The sequence below is a fragment of the Theobroma cacao genome, chromosome 3, assembly GCF_000208745.1.
Source record: "Theobroma cacao cultivar B97-61/B2 chromosome 3, Criollo_cocoa_genome_V2, whole genome shotgun sequence".
NCBI lineage: Eukaryota > Viridiplantae > Streptophyta > Magnoliopsida > Malvales > Malvaceae > Theobroma > Theobroma cacao.
In genome coordinates this window covers 16019573-16025572 of record NC_030852.1, presented here as the reverse complement: position 1 = coordinate 16025572, position 6000 = coordinate 16019573, and positions in this window count along the sequence as shown.

Below are 6000 nucleotides of genomic sequence, written 5' to 3'. Positions count from 1 at the left end.
AGTGGTGGAGAGAGATTGCTTAATGGCTAAGTATGACACATGGACCAATGGAATGGTGACATGTGTCAAAATCTCATCCATTTATTATTTTCCTTATAAATTAGCACAAAATCAGCCCATTTCTCTTCATATGGCCTGCCAAAGGAAGAACAAAGGAAGAAAAGAAAGAATATGAACCCTAGGGTGAAAATTCAAGAGAAAATTGGTGGATTTTAGGTAATCAAGTAATCAAAGGTAAAATTTCTTCATTTTGACTTGTGATCTACCTTTCCCATGCATTATTTTGCATTTTCCATGGTTAAATTACATGTTTTCATGGTGAATTTATGGCTAGCCGAATGGGTATGGAAAGAGAATGATGTTGGATTGATTTGATTTCTAGTTATGTTAGTGTTTTTAGTTAGTTTACCATGTCTAGAAGCAAAACAACAAGAAAAGAATTTGTTTTCCCCATCACCCATCAATGGTCGAACCTACCTTGTATTGAGTGAGGATGAATTTGATTTTTATTTTAAGAGAATTGGTTAGAAAATGATGAATTATGGTGTGGAAAAGTAGTAGGAAAAATGATGGTGTTAATGCACCATTATTGACCGAAAATTCTAAGAAGAAAAGTGAAGATGGATTTGCCAAATTTTAGGTTATTTGACTTGTGTTTGGTGAATTAAGAATTGGAAGAAAAATGGAGTTAATTAGAGTTTAATTGGATGTATTGGCCAATTAATCGGGTGATAGATCGAATTAGGCCAGTACCAATTTATTTAGGTAAACAAGTGAATTTATATTGAACACCGTATTTAGATAGTTACCCGAGTATTTCACATCCCATTTCATACATTAGTATATAGCCTGAATTGGTTTTATAACAATTTAGCACAAATGTAGTAAATGGCTTATTGTGCATTAAGTTTAGGTGGTGAGCATTCTGGCAAAAGTAAAAAGATATTACCCGAGGATCAAGAATCGGAGTACTCGAAATTCAACTCTCGAAATAGTGAGTAACCTTATTATCGTCTTAATTATCTAAAGTAGTTTTTATCCGATTTTTTGATTTTTGGAAAATGAGTTTAAATGGTAAATCTTTATGTTTTATATATAAAATGTGTTTAAATGAAATGATTTTATAAATTATCTTGAAATTAAATGATGGCTTTGAAAATAGAGTAATTGGAGACCACTTGATGTGTTGTAAATTTATGGTTTTAATTGATTGGCTTATGGCAATATTGGCATGAATGGTTGACTTGATAAATGTGCTGAAAATGTATGAACTGTTGATTTGCCTTGAGAGGCTGTAAAATAAAATAATTGCCATGGCATGCTATATCAAATTTTATTGTTTGGTGGGTTAAGCTTGCTGCAGTGGGCAGGGTTCTGTGGACTAGCCTATTAGAGGGGCACGAAATCCTGATATATTTTACCTCTGTTGGAAAGGCGAGTAGGGTAACTCCCGAGCTATAACTTTTAGAGTTCACTTCATGCCAAACCACCATGTGAGGGCGAACTCAGCCAACGCCAAGGAATGGCTATATTTCAAAATAAAAACATGATTTATGAGTACATAACTTTTTAATAGCCTTGGCGGACTCGGTTTGGGATAGCCCGCGGCCAAGGTATCCCTGATAACTGAGTATGAGAATGATTTTGGCATGAGCCAAATCTTTTAAGAAATTCATAAGCCATGTTAATTACTCGATTAATATGAATTGATTTGTTGAAAGGTGATGAATTACAGTATGTTAAACTATTTTATCTATCTCCATTTACTCGGCTTTAGATATTTTAGATGGTATTTGTTTACTCACTGGGATTATATAATCTCACCACTTTCCTTTCCACCCATTTCAAGCTTAGAATAGATTGTAGATAACTGATATCGTCGAGGACTACAGTTGGACTTGCCACATCTAAAAACTGTAGGTTCGTTTCTTTTGATACTTTTAGTCATTCGTGGGCCCACGTGTACTGTAAATTAAATTTATACTTTTGTTATCTGTATTACAGTATGTATGAATTTATTTAGCTTTTATGCTACAAAAATTATTTACTGGTAACTCTATAAATATTGTTTTATAAGAAAATAGAATATTTTATGGAATATTTTTGTTATATTCAAATAGATATAGTTTCGTTTTGAATGAATGCTTTAGACATCTAAATTTATTTTTGATTATGAAATATGTGTTTTCCACTCGTATAACACATTTTTAACTGTTTTCGAGATTTGTGAGGAAAAATAACCAAAATGCCCCTGTGAGACAAAAGAATTACTTTTCTATTGTTTTGATTTGGAAATAGTTTATAACCTCTCAAAACATGTTATATTACAACTGTTGATCACAGGGAAGGTGAGAAAACTGATATTAAAGCCTTGCGAGGTTCTGATCGGCATTTCGGGAGATGAATGTCTATCAGGACATCGCGACGGTTATCAAGGGCTCGAGGAGAGTATCGAGTCGTGACAATTAGAGTGGTATCGAAGCTTTTGGTTTTAAAGATCATAGCATAGAGCTTTTGGTTTTAAAGTTTTTTTTTTAAAAAAAAACTACAGTGTCAGTGTGGCCTCGAGTTAAGTTAAGTTAGGTTTGATATAATAGAATACGTGCATCTACACATTGAATTTGGAGTTGTTTGGACTCGTTCTGTTTTTTATTATAGATCCTATGGGAGCATAAGTCATAAAAAATGAGCTATATGAACTCTTGTTCCCAGTAATCCACTTCTTTGTTAATGTCATGCAAAGGTCATAAGTGGGGTTATTGTCCGGGTTTAAGATGCCACCCGTGGCACAAGCCAGTGTTATAGAGATCTTAAAACGAATGCTCCTAATGAAAGATTAATGAAATGATATATCCCTCCGATTAAGGATGGAGAAATTTGGAGTTGGACTAATAGGCCATGATAATTTATTCATTTGGTGGAGTTATAATTGAACTCATGGTTGTCAATTGGAAAAAGATTTGGGGACTATGAGATTTCAAGAATTGATTGGACCTATTATAGTTCATGGATATAAGCACATGAATTAACTCGAGAGTGAGTATCAATTATTACTATAATTGATGTGTGGTCATGAAGTAAGAAGTTAGTAAACAAATATGCTCTAAGGATGAGCTTGAACTTTGCTATGCATAGCAGGAGGAGCCAAGGGATTAAAGGACTAAATGCGAAATTGGCAGCTTGAGGTTAAATGACTTGGAAATGTCGAATCTAGTCTAAGTGCCATATGAAGTTCTATAATTGAGATTGATATACGAATTACTTGAAAGATCAATTTAAAAGTTTATTCGGTTCAAAGTGTGGTCTATGATACGAATGATCAGTCTTAAAGGTGATCTCCCCAGAGCAAGGAATTTAGAAAATGTTGATGTTTGGATATACTCTAAGAGAGAGAACTTCTGCATCCTAAGTTTAGGACAACTTTGATCTTATGATTGCAAAGGCAAGGTGTAATAACTAAGTAAATTATTCACTTAATAAATGTGATTGATTATTGATGAATAAAGTCAAGATCTTGATGTTTAGTGGTATACAATTTGATAATTATGTATTTAAGGGTTATTTGGAGACAATTTCTTCATCAAATTTGCACTAAATGCTATGGTAAAGGCATATCAATGTTAATATGAAAATGTATCCAGGAATGATCTTAACACACCACCAAAGGAGAATTAAACATGTTGAAGTTAATGTTCTAATAGTGTGCATATGATAGAAAGCTAGTTTGTAAGTTGTAGTTTTCATGATCATGAAATATATAAAGATTATCAATATATGGACATACACTTGGAGTTGTAATTTACAAGTTTGGAGTATTTAAGATATGATTAAATGGAATTAGCATTAGACAAGGTACGTAAATCTTTTAATTAATTTCTGTGGAGTGTGCATGATAGTAGAATGGAGGAACATAGTGTCGTGATACTATATGGTGAAGTTACTATACAATATGGAAAGCATATTCTAAAGTGGGATTTATTGATTGATGATAAGTGATGTGCAATCTGAGATACATGTAGCTATGAATAAATTTGGAGATTTTTAGTTAAGCAAACTCGTACTAAATGTTATGGTAAAGATATATGAATGTTAGTGGCAAAATAAATACGTTAAATCAATGTTCTGATCGCACACTTGTGATAGAAAGTTAGTTTTGCTAATTTTGGTATAGACTCAAAAGAAAGCCACACGATTGTAAATAATCGAGGTAGTAGCTTTAAAGGTGGAAGAGTTGCTGGGATAAAGTGAATTCAAACAGTTGCAATGCCACAGTACTGACTATCAAACGCTGTCGCGTTAAGAACCCTTAATGGCTAGAAAGCAAGAGCAAACTGTGAGTGGCATAAAGATGAAACTCATGAGTTGAAATATGGTTATTGGTTTTGATGCTACGAATTGAGGGGTTTGGAGTCTTAAGTGCATTGTGGAGGTATTAAGATAAAGATGATGAGTGGAATTGCAGAGTTACTTTATTGCCTTATATATGGGCATGTAAGAGAAAGAAAAGTTAAAGAGTTTTTGAGATTGCTACATACAAAAAAATAAATTAACATGTGGAGTATTAAGATGAGTAATATGCTGACTAAAGTCAAATCTTAAGAAATAAAGTAAATCTTGTAAAAGGTTAAAGAGGAAGTGAGGGAAAGGTTAGATGAATATATGAGATGTTGATACGAGATGTCAATACCAAGTGATGAGAGTGTGAAGGGAGATTTCAAGAAGTACTATGAAGGGTATCCGGACCACCGTTACTTCTAGACATGGTGCATGTAACAGGCGCACCTCCAAACCTATATGCAACCAAGCATCAATTGCTTAGTCATTTACGCATCATAGGAATAGGTAGGTTTCTAATGAATTAGGGGCCTATGTAGCCTCTCGCCCTTGAATTGTGTTGTACACCCACAATCCAAGGACAAGACTCTACACGGACTCCAACAACTCCGTTGACAACCACAAGAACCTCTAGGACTCAAATAAACCTAGAGCTCTGATACCAACTTTGTCACAGCCCAAATCCCGAGCCATGACCGGCGCATGGACCCAATAGGCATGGCCGACTAGGCCCAAGCAACCCTTTCTATGAAAACTTATTCATTAGACCTTTTGTCCCTCATTTACCTCTAAAGTTCTTAATTCATAGTTTTGAAAAATAATTTCTTCTCAAGAATAAATCATGGTAACCAAACATATACCATTCACAAAATAATATTACCATTTGCCAACCTATGGCGACATTATCATGCAAACCAAACATCCAGTGTTTACAACAAATCTCACGAATTACATTTAAATAACCATATACACATACAAAAGACCTTGACTATCAGCAGAGTGACTTTGGCGTGGATACTATCATGGGGTGTGCTAGTAACCCTACTGTAAAATGAACAGGAGGAAGCACCTCTACTTAGGATCCAACTACCTTCGAGCCTGAAAACTAAAACATGGCGTTGAAAAGAATGAGTATAAACCCAGTGAGTGAACACAGGAAGGGAACAAGCAAACAATAAGGAAAGTTTAGAAATCATGATGCACTTATATTAAAAACAATGCAATTTAGTTTAATTCCTCGTAAAACCCCTCAATTCGACCTTTGATTATTTAACCCCTTAGTGTTGATGGATCCATAATCCATAATGAAATTGAAAAGCGAAAACCATAATAAATATTTGAGCAAGACAAGCAAGGAAATGAGTTTTTTTTTTGTTGCATTGAAAATCAATTTGGAAACAATTAACAATTTCAACATTCAACATTCATTGCAATCACATAATATTTTCTCCAACATTTTCATGGTATGTGTAAACATGTATACAACCACTGGCTTATCAGCTCATGTGCACTCCCACACCGCACATAGTTGGAATCACCATCCACCGGTCATCAGCTCATGTGCACTCCCACACCACACACGCGCGGTTATAATTATCACACAATATTATCATTCAAAGCATAACAATATATCATAAGAATATAGGAACACATGGGTTCATCACA